The sequence below is a fragment of the Telmatherina bonti genome (assembly GCF_933228915.1).
Source record: "Telmatherina bonti genome assembly, chromosome: 16".
Classification (NCBI taxonomy): Eukaryota; Metazoa; Chordata; class Actinopteri; order Atheriniformes; family Telmatherinidae; genus Telmatherina; species Telmatherina bonti.
In genome coordinates this window covers 25,649,474-25,657,693 of record NC_136614.1, presented here as the reverse complement: position 1 = coordinate 25,657,693, position 8,220 = coordinate 25,649,474, and positions in this window count along the sequence as shown.

Below are 8,220 nucleotides of genomic sequence, written 5' to 3'. Positions count from 1 at the left end.
TTTCACAGAAGACGATGCAGGTTGAGAGGGAATGGAAATGTTTTTGTCAATTTCATCTGTCCTGTCAAAAGTAGACACTACTCACCTACTTTAGTATAAGCCGGCAAACAAACTCAAAATCTTTTTATAAAATATAAATATAACAAATATTCCTAGATATAAAAGTAATTCCCCAAAAAAAGGGACTTGTTATTGACTGAAAAACACACAACTTTTACTCATCGAATCTTACTTGCATTTCCTGTGCTTCTGACCGCTCAACTGTCAGCTGAAAGGGATTACAAAGCTTTGTCATTTATTTCTTTTACCAACAGAACAAACTCACTGGTCACTTTATTAGGTGCATCTAAACTAATGCATGTATTACAAGTATTTAATCAGCCCATAACACAAGAAAGAGGATTAGACTGGGTTGATTTTTACTGACAATCATTAAAAAAAAGTTAAAGTAAGCCCCATTCGTATGTTTACATGTCATCTTAACACAACTTACATTTTAAATGAACATGAGCCTTTCAAAAAAACTGAATGCTTATTTTCTTTTAGCTAATTAATAATCTTCTGGTTCACTTTGGATTATCACACAACCTATTTATTTTATTACATCCCAATCATTACTACTGAATTTTGGACGAAACACTGGTCTTTCCAACAGATTGTAAAAAGTAAGGAATAAATTGGAAAAAAAGAAAAAAAAATCCATTTGGGTCTTAATGTGGGAACTTTGCTGCCACTTGCTGGATAAAAATGGTAAACATTCAACATTTTAAACCTCTTCAAACTGCAAGAGGATTAACACTTTTCCCATTTATTATAATAATGAGCCCATTTTGATGATCTGTAATACATATAATATAATGAATTTCTACATTTTGAACAGTGTTTCTACATCTTGGTGTCAACAGACAATCCTCTAAACATGAATATTTTAATTAGATGTCTTCAAATCTTATTTCCCACTTCAAACACACCCCAAATGTATCCAGTTGTGGTAGAAAATACAAATCACATGAAGAAGAAAATCTCATTCTGAAGACTGGTTTTAACATGCTGTTGGGCCCTTCTCATCTTTTATAAATCCAGTCTCTTTTTGACCATGTTCTAACCATGCTGCATCTCTTCTGTCGTTACTTTTCTGTGTCTGCTTTTCTTAACAGATGTTTTTTTTTAAAAATGCATTCCTGACATTAAACCAGCATCATATTCCGATTTAAAGCCTCAGATCCATATTTTCATACAGCATCCTCTGAAGGATGCTGCTTTTGCCTCTTTTCTTCAGAAGATGTTGCTAGGTGCTGCCATCAGCCAGTCACAACTGTCCAAAGCCTCTAAACCGGCTCTTCGGAGGTCACTCTAGTTCTTCTTTTCATCCGAAGAGGTTTTGCACCCACCCACCCTCTTGTGTCTAGCACCCCTGCTGGGATCTGTGCTGAACTCAAATGAACCTGCAGGGATTTAGAAAACAAATAGATTTATTCCAGTTTTGGTTTTTTTTCTGCCTCTGAAACGCAAATGAAGGAGGGTTGTTGAGATAGCGATGTGATAAAGCACGTCTGCTATTGATTTGGTCTTTGATCTTGCTAAAATGTTCCTCGCTGCATGCTTTCTTTGATGGATTCACACTTACTGCTGGATCGAGCATCGGTTTCTACATTTACTGTGGAAGAATAAAACATTGTCACATAACAGCCCTTGTCCCTAAATGCCTTCCCTAATGAGGATGCTGCACTGTCCGCTGCTAAAAAGAAACGGGAAAAAAAAGAACAAGTTGCCTCATTATCAACACACTATCCTCCAATTATCTAAGAGTAAATATTCCTCTGGGCTAGATGCGTCACTGAATATCGAGATACGTCAGTGGTTTTTTTTGTGGGTGGTTAAAAGCCTCTGTGTAGCCCTCCCTCTCCTCTTAGACAAGGTCACCCGGGTTCACAGATTTTGCCTGCAGTCGGAGCGTTGTACCATCGCTCTCTGCTAGAAATATGATGTCGCTTTTTTATCTTCTTTTTTTCTTATTTTTGATCAGGATGTTCTGACAGACTGCCTTGACTGTCAGTGTTCAAATCTTGTTGCGCAAACCCCCCCACCCCCGGTCCTCTGCAACTAAAAAACATCTCGTCACGACAGGAGATGTCAGAAACTATTGCCATGGAAACAGCGCTCAAAAGTTTGGAGTGTCAACCCCCATTGTGACTGCATCCAATCAGATTTTAGGGAAAGCGTTCAATGGTGCATTACTTTAGTTTGAAGTCTGGTGTGGGTACATCTGTGTGGACCTCAAACTGCATCTGTGTGTGCGTGTGCATGTGTGTGTGTGTGTGTGTGTGTGTGTGCTAGAAAAGTGACTCATCACACTGCACGGGGGAGGCGGGTGTCTGTGGTCTTGTATCCGCTGCTTTATCTTTTTGCTCGCGCAGGTGCTCTGTAACATGAAGTCATCCCAAGTGAAGTAACGAGTCACACACCTTGTCCCTTAAACCCCCCCTCCTCCTTCTTCGCCCCAAACTAGAGGACCGAGGGATAGGGGTGAGACCCGGTCCTGTTCTCTTTGATGCTCTTTGACACTCGGCTTCAAAGTCCTCAGCATCAAAGCAGAGGACCTGGGATCAGGCCCAGCAGCATCTTGGCATCCTGTCCTACACACACACACACACACACACACACACACACACACACACACACACACACACACACACACACACACGTAAAGGCCAACTCTTCTTCAGGTTCATCTGTTTTTTCACAAATCTAATGCCCTCTCAGGGGATGCGAGAAAAATAGGTTTCCCCCCCCTTTTTTTTTTAATACCATTAAAGCTGCAAAACTTAAAATGTCAGAAAAAGCTTTGCTAAAAGCAAAAGTTTTACTCGTGCTATATTTCAGAAAACAATTGTCATTTGATAGAAATATCTAAATAAAAATAATTATAAATTTTAGCTAGAATGAACTTTTCTCCTAAATAAAAAAAACATGCAAACAAGTAAAGCACAGGCGAATCTATATTTTAATCAATATTCTTATTAATGTGACTGCTGTTTGGCTTCAACATGCATGGAAACTGGTTGATATGTAATTATGTCTTAATTGCACATATATACAATTGAAGACCGCTTAATCTGAAAAGAGCAATTACAATAAAAAATGTTGTCAACAATTTTTAAATATATTTTATATTTACATGCTTTACTTTGTAATTTTGCATTTATGCATTTTACACACTGAGCTAGTTGTACCTAAACAAACAAACAAATCATATTAGTTATTTTTCTTTCTATTAAGGTTTTTACTGAGTGTGTTCATAGCCTGAACATGTTTTTACTACAAAAATGCTGGAATTCGGTTTTTAACTCAATTAAAAAACAATTAGAGATTTAAAAACAAAACTGTTTAAAAATGCTTTTATGATTTTGACCTTTAATGTTTCAAACTACAGTGTGTTTGGGTAGATAATACACCATTTTCATGTTAAATACAACATTTTAAAAAATTTTATTTGTAAAAATAATTATTTGAACTTGATTCTATGCATGGGTAATAAGGCTAAAATGGATAGTTGACAGAAAAAATGTCAAATTTTTTTTGTCACATTTGACCTGTTTTAAAGACATTAAACTGAATTCCACTTTCATCCCGAAAAATTTGCAACTTGATTAGAAAGACTACTTGTCCAAATGAGCTTAGCAATGCTGCTGTCTCACAACCAAATCATTAAACTGTGAGGGGAGCAAAGCCATGAGGGAATTACAGATGGACTTCAGATGAAACAAATTATGCAGCTTTTGAAAGTGAGAATTTTGCTTATTTTAGCTCAATAAAACAAACTGGTAAACACAAAAACAGAAGCCTGTAATGGTGTGTGATTGTCCTGAACAAGCTGGGGCCTTCTTTTTTCTTTTTTTAAACAAAACAAGAAAAAAAAATAGTTATAATTACGAAAACAATTTTATTTAACCTGAGACGTTTACTTATATGTGCAAACGAAGCAACTCTCATGCAAACCCCATTTCCAGCTTTTAAGCATAAATATAGTATTTTAAAAAACTGTCAGCAAATTTAACATTTGATGCCAGCAAAACAGATTCATAATACATGTACAAATAACAGCATTCTATTAGATTTATAATCACTTGACTAATTAGTAAGAGGTGAGGGTGTCAGGACTGGATATAAAAGGAGAATCCACCTTTTTTTTTTTCTTTTCTTTTCTTTTTTCTTTTTTTTAAAGTAAAAAAAAAAATCAACTTGAAGGATTCAAGATTCATGGTGATTGGTACAATTGCCACAGATGGAAACCACTGTTGGTTATACATTTAAAAAAAAACCAAAAAAAAAAAAAAAAAACTCGAACATTCATCTCCGAGGGACAGGACAACAGTGCTCATGTGCTCTGAGGTCAGAAGAGTCCTGGTTTCAGCTGCTTTGTGATGTGATGGGGATGCATTATTTTTCATGGCATTAATGACTTCCATATGTGTTGTTTGGAATTTTGCATATAATACTTTCTATTTGTATGGTCATTTATATTGTGTGTATTGAGAATGATGTAGAGGAGCTGAAATATTGCTATCAGCAACAGTGGATGCAGATTCTTCTTGCAGAGCTACAATAACTACTGCTGAGAATTCCTGCATGGCGGTGTGGTGATTAGCACATGGCCTCCCTCACAGCAAGAAGGTCACCAGTTCCAGCCTCAGATTCAGCTAGGTAGGGGTTCAAACAGGGGTCACATGTTCTCCCAATGTATGCATGGATTCTCTCTGGGTACTCTGGCTTCTTCCCACCATCCAAAACAAATGCATATTTGGTTAATTGGTCACTAATTCCCTCTAAGAGTGAATGTACATGGCTGTCTCTCTGCAGTGTTACCCTGCCATTCAACCGCTAATTGCTGGGATAGGTCCTGAGCTTCCTTGCAACCCCGAATTGGAATAAAAAGTGTCGATATTGATCTATCACGAATTATCTATGATGTAATGATCAGTAACCATTAAAAACTTGTCATATCATTAAAAAAATCACATAAATGTATGGTGAATAATACCAGTGCAACAATGACAATGAACACGTTCTTTTTTTTTTTTTTTATTATTGTGGTGCTTGAGAAACTTCATTTTTGATATACACAGTTGCAAATGTTTATTTAGAAAGGAAACCTTCAAAGGTTATGCAAACTAGTGATTACAAAGCAGCCTGGAGATTACTCTGATTATTTATAATTAGTTAGGAATTTATGTATATCTTCATTAATATGTGTCTGCCTTTAAAAAAACAAAACAAAACACTGTAGCTAAATTAAATAAGCGGGAAGGCTGCGTTTCTTTGTATAAATATAACCAAGGCGGTGCAGTCTCATACCACATATGTCTGACCAGAAATATCTAAAGCTGTAGACTGCAGTGTTGAAATGATCTGCTTATTTCCCCACATCAGGATTTTGTGTTTGCATTCCCTCTTGATGTGTATGGAAGTGTATAAAACTGCAGTAACCTCCTAGGAAGTAATCTATCTGCCTGTCAGTCTTGTCACAACAAAGTCGTACCAGACAATCTTCCTCTGTCACTGTCTGGAACATGTGCTTTCCAAACCTTTATTATCTTGCAGTATCTGGTGCACCTGGGGACAACCTCGTTGTCTGCCGAAGCCACGCAGACACTCGGGGGCTTGTTCTGTACACCAGATGCAGGTAATTGTCTGAATGTATGTAGGGCAGATGAACCACAACAGTGCAGAGATGATGGCCTTAACTGACTGTCTGGGGGCTTGATGCTCTGAACACATGGGGTCAGGATATATGTAAGGGATGTGAAGGACAGAAAACACTGCCAGCAAAGTGCTGACTTGTATCAGGACATAAAGCCAGAGGAAGAAGGACATTGAAGGAAAAGAAACCAACAAGGAGAGACAAACAGTACTTTAATTCTGTTGCTCTTTTTCCACTTGGGAGCTGCAGAGCTCAGTCAGATGACAATGTTGGTTTTCCTACATATTTTACCACATGATTAAAAGTATTTAGATGCATGAATGATGCTAATCGTCTAAATGTTACAGTTGCACAAAAACATGAAGAGAAAAAAACACAGGATGTTTGATGACTGTTTTTTCCCCTCATTCTCCACATAGCTTGGGCTAACTTCTCATGTAGCTTCTCATTTCATCAGCATCTTGCAAGACATGCTCATTAGCAGTGCAGTTCCACCCTGCAATAGGCCAAGATCAGATTCTTAAAGGACTCATAACCTGGTCTTGTCATACTCTTCTGTCCTCTCAGTGTTTTTAAATAATTGTCTAAAAATGTAATCAACCAAAAAATGTTTAAAAGTGCTTGTTTTGAGCATTTATTCATAATAAAACTTTTCACGCGATTTTTCATGCAAGATTTTGATAAACACAGATGTTAGTTTAAATAATGGTAATGAGGTGTGTGCTGATTGATGGCTGGAAGTCCAACGCCGGAGGTGATAACAAGCTAACTGAGAGCAACAGCTTTCTGAATTCAGCCATTTATGTTTGAACCCAAATCTGAGCCTGAGAGAAAAGATACCGAGATGGTGAAAGGAGCACGTTCACAACAAACTCTGAATGGTAAAGTCATCATTTTGATGTCTGCTCAACATGTTAATACGTCTCAATTTTATTCTGTGTCGGACCATTTTTTAAACTATGAATTCTTTTTAAAAATTCCGAAGTTAGAGATGTAAAAAAATTAAGTAATTTTGACTGCTGGGTCATATTTCCCCACCAAACTTGATTTAGTGGACATGTAACAAGGTTTAAATGGAATTTCTATTAATAGTTATAGCTATACATACTGCTGTTTTCAATGTTAGAAACAGGATAGACAACTTTTTAGTCATATCACTACATTTATTTTCCTACAAAGTACACTATCAAAACATTTTAGGCTATTTGAGATGTTTTTTAGTTCAGTTGCATGCCAAGAGGACAAAGTGCATGAGGAGAAAAAGAGCAAAAAATGCTCTTAAGATTTTCAATGTTGATATTCTCTAACTAGACATTGAACAAACTCTGTAGAAGGCGGCTATCAATAGTTCAGTGAGGACATGTCAGCATATTTAACAGTGTTGATTTTTTTTATGTAATTGCTAAAAATTTACCATTTTCTACCACATTAACCAAATACCACATTTTACAGAGTGTAATAATGCAGAAGTTTGTTTTATTTAAAAAAAATTTGTAAAAACTGTATAAATGCATTATTTTGTCATTAAAGGTAGAGTATGTAAGATTTTCAATATTTTCAAAATAAATTAACTAAGAAAATAACTACAATCATAATTAGATAGTTTTGTAAACATGTAGGTTCTAGTCTGTCTATATTTGATGCGTTATTAAATGACAAGTTTGATTAAGACAAAGACCCTTCTTGAATGTTTTCTGACCAGTAAAAAAAAAAAAAGAAAAAAAGAAAAAAAAGAAGTACTTTTTTTTTTTCCACCAGTAGGGTGAGTATAAGCCCATTTAGTGCAGAGCGGCTCTGAGCTACAGCTCACAAGCGATTCCTGCCCTCATTGGAGCTGGCAAGGAGGAGGGGTGAGTTTTGCTCATTACTGCCAACCTGTGGTTGTTTAAGGAGGTAGCAGTTTTGTGGTCTGCTCATGACCTGGTGTTTGTCACCTGGTGGTGGAAAGAATCGCCTTGAAATCTTACAGACTTAGCGTTACAGTTCGCTGCATGTTCAATATACATTTTACATGGGCATCTTTAGACCCATTTTAGAAGGTCTGGAGTCACTCTAAAACCTCATTTAATAAATGATAAATAAAATAATAAATTTGCTGATTTTGATGTTGGCTTTAACCCTTTCATGTATGAATAAATAAAAAAACAACACAACATTTTTTTAAAATAGTTTTTTTTCGGGGTGGGAAATCTAATAGAAAAAACTGAATATTGGGAATTTTTACTTCACAATTTTAAAATAGATTTTTTTTGTTGAAAATTTGATTTTTTGTAAATGAATTAAAAATTCCATTACACTTTTAAAAAAAATAATTTTTATTGTTTTTATTGATCTTTTGACTCGCCTTCTTAGGCATTATCAGCAGAATGATGGTCTGGATACTGTTTTGGTTTTCCCCTATTTAAAAAAAAATTGTAATTGAATCAAACAGGGATGAAAGCATATCCTCACAGCCCTTGTGTTTTACCTGTACAGACATATGCAATGATACTTGTTTGTTTATTAGTGATATTTAGAAC